Genomic DNA, 15,336 nt, shown 5'->3' on the forward strand with positions numbered 1-15,336 from the left:
TAAGGGAGGCTCCTTCCCCACTTGTATGAGCATGAGAACAAGAGGGACATCCACGCACGCTCCTCCTCCGCCGCCCGCCTCGCCTCGTCACGACGCGCCGCGGGTTGCGGGAATGAGCCGAGCCGATGTCTAAATTTTTGTCACGCACTACAGGTATACGAAAGGTCACGCGAAAGCTGAAACGTTTTCGTCTCCCTCGTTCTCTTCAGCTCCCAGCACAGCCTCTCGCCTCCTTCTCTTGCGCCTATAAAAGGGAGGTCACTCCTCTCAGAGAGACGCATCAGAATCTCTTCCTCCTCTCGCCACAAGTTCCTGAGCACTGCGCTGCTGCTACGTTCTTCCCCATCCCAGCTTGCGGCGTGCACCGCAGGTCGGGACAGTAGGCCTCTGAAACCGCACCTTTTGAGTCCTGTACGGGAGAAGGGTGATAAGGCTTTTGGGGAGCGCTCTGCGCGACTACTGACTTTTTCGTCACGGACGCCCCGGACTCCGACGACTACTTCCCCGACGTCGACTACCTCCTCGACGACATGGAGGACACCGACCCCAAGTCCAGTGCCTCTGCCCCGGCTGCTGTCCAGTACGTGTTCTTATCTTTCCTGTTAGAAGTCCTGCAACAGTTCCTTCTTCTAATGTTTGCTCTAGACATGTTAGGCTCTATTTCATATATGCTTCTTGATCTACTGTCTGCTCTAGAGATGATTGGTTCTAGCTCATATATGCAGATATTATTTACTTTCTCTTTTTCAAATCGCATGGCTTGTTTTATCACTGCTATACTAGTCATGCTTTATCTAGTATTTCTGTTAATAAAATTATTCGGTAAATTGCTCATATTTCTAACATGATGCACATGTCATATTCCCAACGTACGAACGTGTTGGGTGCACTACCTTACTTGGGGTTATATTAGTGGAGTTCAATCTCTCCTGGTGAGTGACAAACACCACTGGCTAGCTCAGCGCAGCTCCCTCGCTCTCACCCAACTTTCTTCCCGCCGGCCAGCCGCGCGCTTCATCACATCGATCGATCTACCGATCCATCGGTCCCCGAGCACTGTGGCGGCGCCAGCAACCACGGAGACGGGCGACGACCCTGCATTCGTCGCCGAGGGCACCGTCACCTGCATCAGGCTCGCCATCGCCTCCAACATGGAGATGGTAATTACTCTGCCCACCTCCAACAACCATGGCGTCTTCATCTCCTCTCCTCCTTGTTCTTCATCTTGCGTTGCATACACGAGGACAAAAAGAAAGCAATTAACAACATTAATTAATGATTGCATTGCAGGTGAGGGCGAGGAGTATCCGGTGAAGCACCCGAGCCAGCTGGCGGCTTGCCTGCTCCCTCCCCATGCTCCCATCCGTACTTTCACTTCATTCTGTGGCTGTCTTTTTTCTTTTTTCTTTCTAATCTAATCATCCCCCTGATTTTAAGGGGGTGGGACCGGGTCTTATTTTGTTCCAATCAAATCAAGCCACGTATGCGGGAGCACGGATGGGCACACGCGCGGGGAGCAGGCAAGTCTCGTCCACAAACCGGGCGCTGGGCCTGCCGTTGCAGCTCGGCTGCTGCGACTCCTGCGGCGCAACAGACCTCGCCAAATGCGAAGGTTATTGATGATTTTTATTTAACAGTGTCTCTTCAGTTAAGTGATGAATATACAGTAGTGGCACTATGGACATGCAGCTAAAACTTTTTTGGTCAGCTAGCTAGTTCAGTCAGTGTGTGACAATCCTGCAAACATGGTTCAGTCAGTCAGTCAGTGTGTGTGTCATGGGAACTGAATTTGGGACAATTTTTCAGGCTCCTGAAACTAGATAGAAACCAAACTGAACGATATTCAAACAAGTTCAGTTTATCGCACAATAACTAGTTACCTAGGTAACAACTGAGCTGACTACTCACTTCTACAGCACTTTTGGGACAGTACTTTTGTAAGTACCTTTTGGGACAGTACTTTTGGTTTCATTAGAAGCTTGTTTGTTTCACCCTCACCTCCTGAATTTTTTCTCCCTTCTTTAGGATGCCTCCACAAACTTGCTGAGGAAAGTCCTAGTCAAGGTACATGAAATCAACGGCTCAAGGGTTGGCGCCCCAACCTTTCAAGAAGATGAGGCGGAAGCAGATGATCTTCAGGTCGCCATTGCCGACTACATCAAGCTTGCGGGAACAGCAAGGGTATCTAGACAATGCGTAAATGAAGTACATACTATCTCCTAGCTTGATCACAAATAACTGTATGTTGATAACGTGTCTTCATGTATCTTTTGAAGGGCCCTCAAGATGTCACCTTCACAAGTCAGCCTGCAACAAAACAATGGCAGCAGAAGATGAAGTCGCTCTGTATCAGCAAGAGCTCAAGCTTTTCATGCCGTGGTGTGATCATGGGTGGCCCATACATTCCCATGAATGTGGTAGGGTAGGAGTGCCTGACGAAGTAGCAAGACGGATGTCGGTACAAGTGCGTGTGTAGGACCTTGAGAAGAGGTGTCTAGAGGGGGGGGGGGGTGATTAGACACTAAGTACCAAAGTTGCAGTTTTTAACTTCTTTAAGTTTAAGTGGAGTTTAGGCACAAGTTTAACATTTACAACATATAGCAAGCAAGCATGCAAAGAGTATATGAGCAACGGAAAGTAAGGCATGCAACTTGCAAGAATGTAAAGGGAAGGGTTTTGAAAGATTTGAGTGGAAAGCAACTTGGGGAAGGCTAGAGATCAAGATTCATATGGTAGGAATTGAATATCTTGGCCTCAACACATGAGTAGGTAGTTCTCTCTCAGAAATGGTAAGTTGGAAGTGTAGGTTCGTTCTGATGGCTCTCTCCACGAATGAAGAGGAGGTGGAGGGGTATATATAGCCTCCACACAAAATCTAACCGTTACACACAATTTACCAAACTCGGTGGGACCGAATCAACAAATTCGGTCGGACCGATTTAGTAAACCTAGTGACCGTTAGGATTTTTGGTGGGACCGATATGCAACTCGGTAGGACCGATATGATTAGGGTTAGGGCATAACGTAATCTCGGTAAGACCGATTACACAAACTCGGTGGGACCGATTTTGGTAATTAGCTAACCAGAGAGTTGGTCAGGCAAACTCTGTGGGACCGATTACTCAAACTCGGTGGGACCGATTTAGTAATAAGTTAACCAGAGAGTTTGCATTGTAATCTCGGTAGTACTGATTACACAAACTCGGTGAGACCGATTTTCATAATGGACATACACAGAGAGATTGCAATCCCATCTCGGTGAGACCGAGATCCCTATCGGTGAGACCGATTTGCTTAGGGTTTGTGGCAGTGGCTATGACATCTGAACTCGGTGGTGCCGGATAGAAAGAATCAATAGGGCCGAGTTTGACTTCAGGTTTAGGTCATATGTGTGGAAGTGGGAAAGTAGTTGAGGGTTTGGAGCATATCACTAAGCACTGTGGAGCAAGAAACTCATTAAGCAACACCTCATCCCTTCTTGATAGTATTGGCTTTTCCTATAGACTCAATGTGATCTTGGATCACTAAAATATAAAATGAAGAGTCTTGAACTTGAAGCTTGAGCCAATCCTTTGTCCTTAGCATCTTGAAGGAGTTCCCACATCTTTTAGTCCATGCCACTCCATTGTTGAACTTGTCTGAAATGTACTAGGTAAAAGTGTTAGTCCAACAAAAGATATGTTGACATTAATTACCAAACCCACCTAGGAAACACTTGTGCTTTCAATCTCCCCCTTTTTGGTAACTGATGACAACATACATCAAAGCTTTAGATAAAGATATAGAGAATAGCAAGTAAAGCTTTGGAAAGATGTGTAACAAGCATAGGCTCCCCCTACATGTATGCAATCATGTGAATATAGAATATAGAAGCATGTGAGAGCATAACCATGACAGAGTAGGCAATGTGTTACATGTATCTTGGCCATATGCATCAGAGCAAAGAATATTAAAGAAAATACCTCCATGCTTATGAGTCCTTCTTGCAAACAATATGTACATCAGCAAGAATTCCTCATACATATGAGTGTGATGCATATACTTACCTTGTAGTCTTGAGTTGGCTTAGGATGGAATGAACCTGCATAAACAAGGTTAGATAACACAGATACATCTACTAGCCAGAGCAAACAGAAGAAACCACAAGAATACCAAGACTGGGATGACATGTAGAGAGTGAGTACTAAGTACCACATTGGATTAGACATGTCCCCAAGAGTAAAGATATGCAATGAATTTAAATGATTTCTTTCCCTTGGATGTCTTGCTCCCCCTGAATCTAGCATGGGATACTGGGAGAAGATAGGGAACAAAAAATCAGAGTTGAAAGATATAAATGAACAGAGCTAATGCAAACTAATGCAAATAAGCACATATGAACATGTCTTTTCCCCTCAATAAGACATGTGGCATCTCTCCTCTTGAACACCAAGCATCTGAGATCCTTGACAAATACTTTCTACTTGAGTATTCTCTCCCCTGGAGATCTCTTTCTCCCCCTGAGGAGGTGATACTATCCCTCTGATGTGATCTCTCTAAGTGATAAGCTTTGATGTGATCTCTCTCTCCCCCTTTGACATCAATTTCCAAGAAGGGTTTGATCCTTGAGTCACAGCACACAACATTTATAAAAATGTGATGCTTGTAGAGGACAAGATTCATTGAGTGGAGCTGGATCAGAAGAAACACAGAATATGTGGCAAGCTGTTTTTCATGTTGGGAAATCGGTGGCACCAAGTGGTATGCTTCGGTTGTACTGAAAGGATTCGGTTGGACCGAAAACAACAAATCGGTGAAACCGAGTTCATCACAGAGAAAACACTTGTCACCTCAGCTCACTAGACTAGTAGGGTCTCACAAAGATTTGCAAGGAATTTACTGAATGATATGCAATGAATTGGATGCAGAAAATGCAGAGCAAACAAAAAGAAATCTAGATGAAGTTTTTTTTCTTGAAAGAGGAAACAAATATGCATGAGACAAATGCAAAAGCACAGTAAAGAACATGAGAGAACTTCATCTAGATATGGTCGGCGACAAAGTCACCTATGTTAGAGTATATTGACTTAGGAGTCAAGTGAGATCACTTGATCATAGGTCATACTCATTGTTTAAGCTCAAAATTGGGTTACCATTTTTTGTTTAAGCATCTTGATGTATTCACATCTTGTCGAGTTGCTTTAGCTCATGACTTGGAGTAAAGCTTCTCTAAGATGGAATAGCATACCTTGGTTGGTGGTGTAGAACATGTAGTTGAACTTGTGTGGGTTGCTCAAGGTTGATGTAGCTCATCAAGAGTTGGGAGCACCACTTGGAATTTGAGTCCATATACCTACATGGGTTAGTTCTTGCAAGGAAAAGCACTTGTGTATCCAAAAATGATAATCATGAAGCTCAACATAGAGTTTGTCAAAGGATGTGTTTGAATGGTTTCGTGCTTCCTTGTCTTCAACCACCATAGTGTAGAAACTTGGTGATGTAGAGATTGCTCAAGATGTGAGTAGATTACAATCTCATGAAATTTGATTCAACCAAGTACCTACATGGGTTAGATAACATGTAAGATACAAATATATCCAAGATATAAGACTTTCATCATAAGAGAAATATCAAGGATTAGTCATAAGCTCATGTCTTGCATGTATCCAATGGAGTTTCTACTCCAAGTTTGAAGCATCAATGATGTTCAATTCTCCTCTCAACCTGCAAAACACTTTCTCATCAAGAGGTTTAGTGAAAATATCCGCTAATTGTTTTTCGGTGCGAACATGCTTAATATCAATGTCACCATTAGCAACATGATCTGGAATGAAATGATGACGAACTTCAATATGCTTAGTTTGAGAATGTTGCACGGGATTATGACCAATTTTGATAGCACTTTCATTGTCACAAAGCAATGGAACATGTTTCACATATATCCCATAATCTTTAAGAGTTTGGGTCATCCAAAGTAATTGAGCACAACATGAACCAACGGAAATGTATTCCGCTTAGGCGGTGGATAAGGATATCGAGTTTTGCTTCTTGGAAGACCAAGACACAAGAGATCTACCAAGAAATTGACAAGTACCTGAAGTGGACTTTCTATCAACCTTGTCTCCGGCATAGTCCGAGTCGGAGTAGCCAACAAGATCGAAAGAGGCCCTCTTAGGATACCAAATGCCAAAATTTGGTGTATGGATTAAGTATCTCACTATCCTTTTCACGGCCTTAAGATGACATTCTTTAGGAGCAACTTGATATCGTGCACACATGCACACACTTAGCATGATATCGGGACGTGAAGCACATAGATATATAATGAACCAATCATAGAGCGATAAACCTTTTGATCAACCGGTTCACCATCTTTGGTCAAGTCAAGATGTCCACTAGTAGGCATGGGTGTAGACATACCTTTGCATTCTTGCATATTGAACTTCTTGAATAAGTCCTTGGTGTACTTCGTTTGAGAAAAAAAAGTACCTTCCTTAGTTTGCTTGATTTGCAACCCAAGAAAGAATTTGAGTTCACTCATCATAGACATCTCAAACTTCTCCGACATTAGCTTTCCAAACTTTTCACTAAAATGAGGGTTAGTTGAACCAAATATAATATCATCAACATAGATTTGGCACACAAATAGTTCTCCATTAACCCTTTTAGTAAAAAGTGTGGAATCAATTTTCCCAATTTCAAAGCCTTTTTCAATAAGGAACTTGGTCAAGCATTTATACCACGCTCTAGGAGCTTGTTTAAGACCATAAAGGGCTTTGTGAAGTTTGTAAACATGATTTGGTTTCTTAGGATTGACAAAGCCGGGAGGTTGCTTAACATAAACTTCCTTCTCTATTTCACCATTTAGAAAAGCACTTTTAATGTACATTTGGTACAAGGTGATATCATGATGATTAGCATAGGCAAGTAAGATGCGAATGGACTCAAGTCTAGCAACGGGAGCATAAGTCTCACCATAGTCCATACCTTCGACTTGTGTGTAGCCTTGGGCGACGAGACGTGCTTTGTTGCGAACTACTTGCCCATCTTCATCTTGCTTGTTGCGAAACACCCATTTTGTACCGATGATGTTGTGGTTGTTGTCGGGCTTCTCAACCAATGTCCAAACTTGGTTTCTCTCAAAGTTGTGTAGCTCTTCATGCATAGCATTTATCCAATCCGGATCTTCCAATGCTTCTTCGACCTTCATAGGTTCAATGCTAGAGATGAAAGAATAGTTTTCACAAAAGTTAGCTAAACGAGTTTTAGAGCGAGTGATTCTCCCGGTTTGAATATCATTGTAGATTTGCTCGACGGGATGGTCTTTAGAAATTCTTGCTCGAACTCGTGAAAGCTTTTGCTTGGTTCTTGGTTGAACTTCTTCTTCATCTTGTTCTTCTTCTTGGCCTTCTTCATTGTTGGCGTTGTCGTTCTTTTGTCATGGTGGAGAAGGAGGTCGTTGACGTTCATCTTGATGCACTTCCTCGTTTTCTTCATCTTGGTGTGTCCCACTTGTGGATGCTTCCGTATCAATTCTTGGTTCACCTTGTCGTGAAGTAGAAGCTTCCAATTGGACGGACGAGGTACTCTCCTTCACCTCCGTTGGACGAACCTTGCCAATAGACAAGTCTTGGATTGCTTCCGAAGGATCTTTGTCTCCTACATCAATTGGCAATTGCTCTACTTGCGAGAGATTCATCAAACTTCACATCTACCATCTCTTCAACCTTTCGGGTGAAATTGTCGTAGACAAGGTAAGTGTGAGAGTTTGAGCCATAACCTAGTAGGAAACCTTCATGAGACTTAGGAGAAAATTTAGAACGACGATGCTTATCAAGAATGTAGCACTTTGAGCGAAATACTCGAAAGTATCCAACATGGGGTTTGTTACCGGTGAGGAGCTCGTATGCCGTCTTGCCGAGTAGCCTGTGAAGATACAAGCGATTTGTTGCATGACAAGCTGTCTCAACCGCTTCTGCCCAAAAGTGCTTCGGTGTCTTGTACTCATCAAGCATCGTTCTCGCCATTTCGATGAGCGTCCGGTTCTTCCCCTCAACAACTCCATTTTGTTGAGGTGTGTACTTAGCCAAGAACTCGTGTGAAATCCCTTCTTCGTCAAGAAAGGTGTCCACATTTGTGTTCTTGAACTCCGTTCCGTTGTCGCTGCGAACCTTCTTGATCTTCACTTCAAATTGATTTTGGGCCTTCCTAGCGAAGTTTTTGAAGATCTTTTGGACCTGCGATTTATCATCGAGAAAGAACACCCACGTAAATCTTGAAAAATCATCAACTATAACTAGACCAAAAGAATTTCCACCGAGGCTTTTATAAGCGTTGGGACCAAAAAGATCCATATGAAGTAGCTCGAGTGGCCTCCTTGTGGTCATGATGTTCTTCACGGGATGCCTTCCTCCAACCTGTTTACCTGCTTGACAAGCACTGCAAAGTTTATCCTTATCAAATATGACATCGTTAACACCAAGGATATGATTCCCTTTAATAAGCTTGTCAAGGTTTCTCATACCAATGTGACCTAGTCGTCTATGCCATAACCAACCTTTTGAGGATTTAGCAATGAAGCAAGTTTTAGGTTGTGCCTTTTTAGAGAAATCAACAATGTAAAAGATCACCTCTACGTATGCCGGTAAAGACCATTTTATGATTGTCTCGACGAAACACTTGGCAATCTACTTCAGTAAATAGGACATTGAAACCGAAATCAGCAAGTCTAGATACTGAAAGTAAGTTGTAGCCAAGAGATTCAACGAGCATGACATTTTGTATGGAGGTATCATGTGATATGGCCACCTTACCAAGGCCAACCACCTTACCCTTTGAGTTGTCACCGAAAGTGACATACTTTCGAGGACTATCATTTTCAGCAAGCTCACGAAACATGTCTTTATCTCTAGTCATGTGATCGGTACATCCACTGACAAGAACCCATTCCTTTCCTCCTGACACATATCCCCGAAGATTTGCCATAAGACCAAAATGCCTCATTGCATCATCAAGATCGAAGTCACTATCATCATCCTCATCATAGTATCCATGTTCAACATCGTCATGTGGTGGATCAAATCCTAGAGAGGGTGATTCGTTAGAGTGAGTTTGACAATGATCTTGCTTATGAATTTTTATAGCTTCGGAAATAATATCACTAATAATTCCAACATCTCCTTTGGCACGCATAAGGTTTGTAAGTTCAAATAGACGATCACCAAACATAGGATCACTAGTATTCATTTTACTCAAGGCAATAGACTTATAGAGAATTTCATCTAGATTTTTCAAGGAATAATTTGGAAAGCGTTCCTCAAAAAATTTCCATATAGTGTAGGCACACTCAAGAGTAGGCAAGATTCTAATTAAGTTTCTAGGCAAGCCTCTAGTGATAAGATTAACAGTTCTAAGATTTCTAGTCATGTCAATAGATTCATCTAGGGTAGGATGCATAGGATCAACATGAGGTGCACAAGGGCTAGCAATGTACTTGTTCAAATGATATTGATTGAAAATTACAAGCATCTCATTTTTCCACTCATGAAAATACTCTTCATCAAGAATAGGCACTCTATGTCTAAGACTCCCCAAAGTAGACTCATCCATCTTCCTCCAATGATGATTAAACCAAGGCAATGGAGACCAATGCTCTGATACCACTTGTAGGACCTTGAGAAGAGGTGTCTAGAGGGGGGTGGGGTGGGGTGATTAGACACTAAGTACTAAAGTTGTAGTTTTTAACTTCTTTAAGTTTAAGTGGAGTTTAGGCACAAGTTTAACATTTACAACATATAGCAAGCAAGCATGCAAAGAGTATACGAGCAGCGGAAAGTAAAGCATGCAACTTGCAAGAATGTAAAGGGAAGGGTTTTGGAGGATTCAAACACAATTGGAGACACGAATGTTTTTGGCGTGGTTCCGATAGGTGGTGCTATCGTACATCCACGTTGATGCAGACTTCAACCCACGAAGGGTAACGGTTGCGCGAGTCCATGGAGGGCTCGACCCACGAAGGGTCCATGAAGAAGCAACCTTGTCTATCCCACCATGGCCGTCACCCACGAAGGACTTGCCTCACTAGCGGTAGATCTTCACGAAGTAGGCAATCTCCTTGCCCTTACAAACTCCTTGGTTCAACTCCACAATCTTGTCGGAGGCTCCCAAGTGACACCTAGCCAATCTAGGAGACACCACTCTTCAAGAAGCAACAAATGGTGCGTTGATAATGAACTCCTTGCTCTTGTGCTTCAAATGATAGTCTCCCCAACACTCAACTCTCTCTCATAGGATTTGGATCTGGTGGAAAGAAGATTTGAGTGGAAAGCAACTTGAGAAAGGCTAGAGATCAAGATTCATATGGTAGGAATTGAATATCTTGGCCTCAACACATGAGTAGGTAGTTCTCTCTCAGAAATGGTAAGTTGGAAGTGTAGGTTCGTTCTGATGGCTCTCTCCATGAATGAAGAGGAGGTGGAGGGGTATATATAGCCTCCACACAAAATCTAACCGTTACACACAATTTACCAAACTCGGTGGGACCGAATCAACAAACTCAGTCGGACCGATTTAGTAAACCTAGTGACCGTTAGGGTTTTCGGTGGGACCGATATGCAACTCGGTAGGACCGATATGATTAGGGTTAGGGCATAATGTAATCTCGGTAAGACCGATTACACAAACTCGGTGGGACCGATTTTGGTAATTAGCTAACCAGAGAGTTGGTCAGGCAAACTTTGTGGGACCGATTACTCAAACTCGGTGGGACCGATTTAGTAATAAGTTAACCAGAGAGTTTGCATTGTAATCTAGGTAGTACCGATTACACAAACTCGGTGAGACCGATTTTGGTAATGGACATACACAGAGAGATTGCAATCCCATCTCGGTGAGACTGAGATCCCTATCGATGAGACCGATTTGCTTAGGGTTTGTGGCAGTGGCTATGACATCTGAACTCGGTGGCGCCGGATAGAAAGAATCGGTAGGGCCGAGTTTGAGTTCAGGTTTAGGTCATATGTGTGGAAGTGGGAAAGTAGTTGAGGGTTTGGAGCATATCACTAAGCACCGTGGAGCAAGAAACTCATTAAGCAACACCTCATCCCTTCTTGATAGTATTGGCTTTTCCTATAGACTCAATGTGATCTTGGATCACTAAAATATAAAATGAAGAGTCTTGAGCTTGAAGCTTGAGCCAATCCTTTGTCCTTAGCATCTTGAAGGAGTTCCCACATCTTTTAGTCCATGCCACTCCATTGTTGAACTTATCTGAAATGTACTAGGTAAAAGTGTTAGTCCAACAAAAGATATGTTGACATTAATTACCAAAACCACCTAGGGAGCACTTGTGCTTTCAGCGTGTGACAGAGTGCAACATTGCTCAGCTGCAAGGCATGATGGATAGAGGTCTTTGCCTGACACATGAAGATGCTAATTCCATCACGCACTCCTTGGATGCGTGTGGGGAAAGCAAATAAGAAACGCACCAGGCTGAAGGTTGGTGAAACGGTCAACCGCAGAATTCTAGATGGAGATACTATATTTATCAACAGGCCACCAAGCACCGACAAGCACTCAGTCCAAGGAATGTATGCCCGTGTTCATAGTGATCACACCATCAAGATCAACCCGCTCATATGTGACCACTTGGAGCAGATTTCGACGGTGACTGTGTCCACATATTCTTCCCAAGGTCAGTGTCAGCAGGGGCTGAAGCTACATAGCTCTTCACAGTGGAGAAGCAGCTGGTGAGCTCTCACAGTGCTAAACTGAATTTTCAACTCAAGAATGATTGCTTACTAGCTTTAAAGAGAATGTCTGGTAGAGAGTATTCTACAAGGGAGGCCAACCAATGTAACACCCCAAAAATTTAACCAAATTTTTGGTAATTAAAATTTTGCCAGGAGTTTTAAAATTTTTCTTTCTGGATTATTTCTGTGGAGTTCAGAGCATCTCTTTTAATATTGAGGATAATTATTTTTCCTAGTGGAGCTTTCCAAAATATTAAACTTCTATGCTCTCTGTATAACTATTTCTAAATCAGTAGATTTATTTATTAAATTGTTTCACCCTGAGCTTTAATCATTAAAATGGCTTGTTTTAAATTTTGGAGCTCTGTTTATACTGCAACCAGTTGATAACTTTAACTAATATTCCAACCAAAATTTGGAGATGTATTGTGATGTCTCTAAATCACTTTTGTGCAATTATATAGTTATTTCATTGCATATTTTGAGTGTTACACCTGTTTTTCAGATCTGGTCCAGTGGGCACTTTTGCACTACAACCCATTTAGATATTTCCCTAGAGCCTCCACCAAAATTATGGGATATCAGTAGTAGCATGCCATCCAACTTTATGCAAAAACATAGTGATGTTCTTTGGAAAATTTGAGTGCATCAACCTCTTATTCATTCTGGACCAGACTTGTGTTTTCTACTGCAACCCCATCCTTCCTTGCTCAAGTGACCTTGTGCTTTCTCATGCTTGTAGCCAACCCTGCAAAACCCCTAAGTCTAGGAGCATGCACTCTTTGGAACATTTTTGGTCCATGTAATGATGCCATCTACTCCCTGTCCAGAAGTGTAGTTTTGCAAAACTTGCACTAGCAAGTTTCTCCTTTTTGCAAACTAACTTCACCACTCTCTCTTACATCCACAGAGACACTGATCTGGAGATTTTGGCCACTCCAAGAACTACCTAGGTGCCTTTGGCATTTTGTCAAACACCCTGAGTGCACAGCCAGATTTGGCATGACTTCAAGTTTACTTAGTAAACTTGAACCCCTGACCAATCCACCATGTCCCTTTAGTCCCTTGCTAACCTTAGAATAGTCCTGTTTCTTGCCATCTTCAACCGCGACCTCTAGGCTGCCCTGGCATTTCGTCGAGCATGTCCCGGGCGTGCTCTGGGCGCGCCCAGAGCGTGCGTTTGGCACCCACGAGCGCCCGAGCCGCCGCGTCACGCCCCGCACTCAATCCGGCCCGTGACCGGTCCCAGCCAACACTCCGTGTTCCCCTGCACCGCCACACCACCCCGACCAACCTGGCACCCCACAGCGCCACCGTCAGGACGGCCGTGGCGGCTAGCTGGCGGACGCTTGCAGCCCCGGCCGTGTCGGCGCCGCCCAAACCACCGGCGCTTGCCACCTGCCTCCTGGAGCAGTGCATGCTCATCCACAGCGTCGTCCTCTAGCGCGCGTCGCCGCCACGTCGCCCTAGCTACAGAACGGCGGTCGCCGGCAAGCTTATCGACGACCGCCGTAAACCGACCTCCATCGCCTATATAAGGAGACCCCGAGCTCAAACCCGCACGCAGGCAACCTCACCCCGTCCCACTCGTGCCCCCTTAGCCATCAATCGATGGGAGAGGGTCGTCCCCTTCCTCTCAGGCAACTCCAGCCGCCGTCACTAACCAGGCCACTCCGGCGCCACCACATCCTCCCCCTCCCCACTCTCTCCACCAGGAGCTTTCTTTTCCTCCCGTGAGCCCGTCCCCCTGCTCCATTTTGATCGGGATCCACCGCGGCCCAAAAATCACTTTGTCCCCGAAGCCTCCTCCGCCGCGAAGCTCGCCGCCGGCAGCTCACGCCATCCCCGCCGACCCAGCGACCATCGGGAGGACCGCCCCAGTCTAGCGGATCCATCCCCACCCTCAGGGGCCCGTGAGAAGCCACCAAACGCCGGCGACGATCGCCGGAGTCCCCGCCTCTGTTCGGCCAGAGGAAGGAAAGGGAAGGAGACTGGTCAAACCTGACTAGTGGGGCCCCCTGGACCCACTGGCAGTGACTCAGGCGCAATCCACGCTGGATAAGTGGAAGCGCATTTTCAAAATGCGCCTTCGACGTGTACGTATATTTCGAAACGTTTCCTTTTTCTGTTTTTTTAAATAACAGGTTTTTGACAAAACTTTGACCGGCTGTATCTTTTTAAATACAACTCCAAATGAATTAATTCTTTTTCCTACCTCTTTCAAATATTGTCTAGTTTATTATAAGATTTATTTGAAAAAATTTCAAGACAACTTTTTGTGCTGTTTTGTTTTTGTGTGTTAATTCATATATATTCGTTTAAATAGGATTTTTGAAGATTTCAAGATGTTTTGGATGCACCCTTCTTTCCCATGACCTGAAGGCAAGCATTCTGAACCCTGGTGTAATTTATGTGTGTGTTGTTTGAATCGGTGACAGCACCACCGCGACACGTGCATACGTCATTTTATGTGAGGAAGTGATCCTACTTATGAGTGCATTTTAATGAGTTTATGCTAATGAAGTTGACATGATTTGTGATGGAAATCACCGTCATACGTCTTTCATGCATACGGGAAGGGAAGCCGGGAAGGCCTCTGTCTTGGGTAGACACGGTCTTGTCCCTAATACTCCGTCGAGACGGTCATGTCCGGTATGGCATGAGGGATATGCCGCGTGATGTTTCTATCTGTTGTTTGAAGTATATGCATTGTTATGCTAATCATGCAGGATATATTACAACCTCCTGAGTCGACCGTAGATCGAGTCTTGTGCCAGTAACCCCCATACTTGCTTCGTACTACCACTCGTCTCTACGATAAGTAGAGTACGGTTCAGTAAGTTGTCAACCCCTTTCCTAGCACACACCGTACAGAGAGGCCGTGGTGGAAGATACTGGAGGCATCCGGTAGTCATGCCACCGGGTCCGGGAGCATGGGTGTTTCGGTTGTAGCCGAAGGGGGTAGCTTCCCCAGTCTTGCGCGCGGTATAAATTTTGTGATCCCATGTTACGTCGAGGTTGTAGCCTCCCCACTTAGAGTTTTGCTTGACAGGTGTCGTGGGTGATTCCAGACACATGCGAGTTAAGCTGGTGTGTGCAAGTTAGGTGTGTTTCCAACAAAAAGACCATAGACGGAATTAGTCCCGATGGACTAATGGAATCCGTTACTCGTGGGTAAAGAGTACACCCTTTGCAGAGATTAAACCTATTTGAATAGCCGTGTCCATGGTTAAGGACTACAGTCTGGGATGGGTCAAGTGTCGGTCTTAGTGTCGGTCTTCGAAGGTGAAACTATTAAACCAGAACTGGAATTACTACCTGTGACTTGTGATAATTATGATTATTATTATTGTTGACTAACCCGTGTTATTATTGTTATTATCGAGTATCTCTGGGATGGTTCTACCTCCGGGATATTCACTATGATTGTTTCTTTTAAAGCCCTTTATGTGGTGTCGCTCAGATGCCCGACTGTGGCATTTCTTTTAAAGCCCTGTATGTGGTGTCGCTCAGATGCCCGACTGTGGCATTTCTTTTAAAGCCCTTTTATGTGGTGTCGCTCAGACGCCCGACTGTGGCATTTCTTTTAAGGCCCTTTATGTGGTGT

General features: G+C 44.2%; 1 pseudogene; it reads left to right on the forward strand.

Moving 5' to 3' along the window:
• The first annotated feature begins 1,745 nt into the window (after nucleotides 1–1,745).
• Nucleotides 1,746–15,336, forward strand: part of LOC123082370 (DNA-directed RNA polymerase V subunit 1-like) — a 23,565-nt pseudogene continuing 9,974 nt past the window's right edge.

The sequence above is a fragment of the Triticum aestivum genome, chromosome 1B, assembly GCF_018294505.1.
Source record: "Triticum aestivum cultivar Chinese Spring chromosome 1B, IWGSC CS RefSeq v2.1, whole genome shotgun sequence".
Classification (NCBI taxonomy): Eukaryota; Viridiplantae; Streptophyta; class Magnoliopsida; order Poales; family Poaceae; genus Triticum; species Triticum aestivum.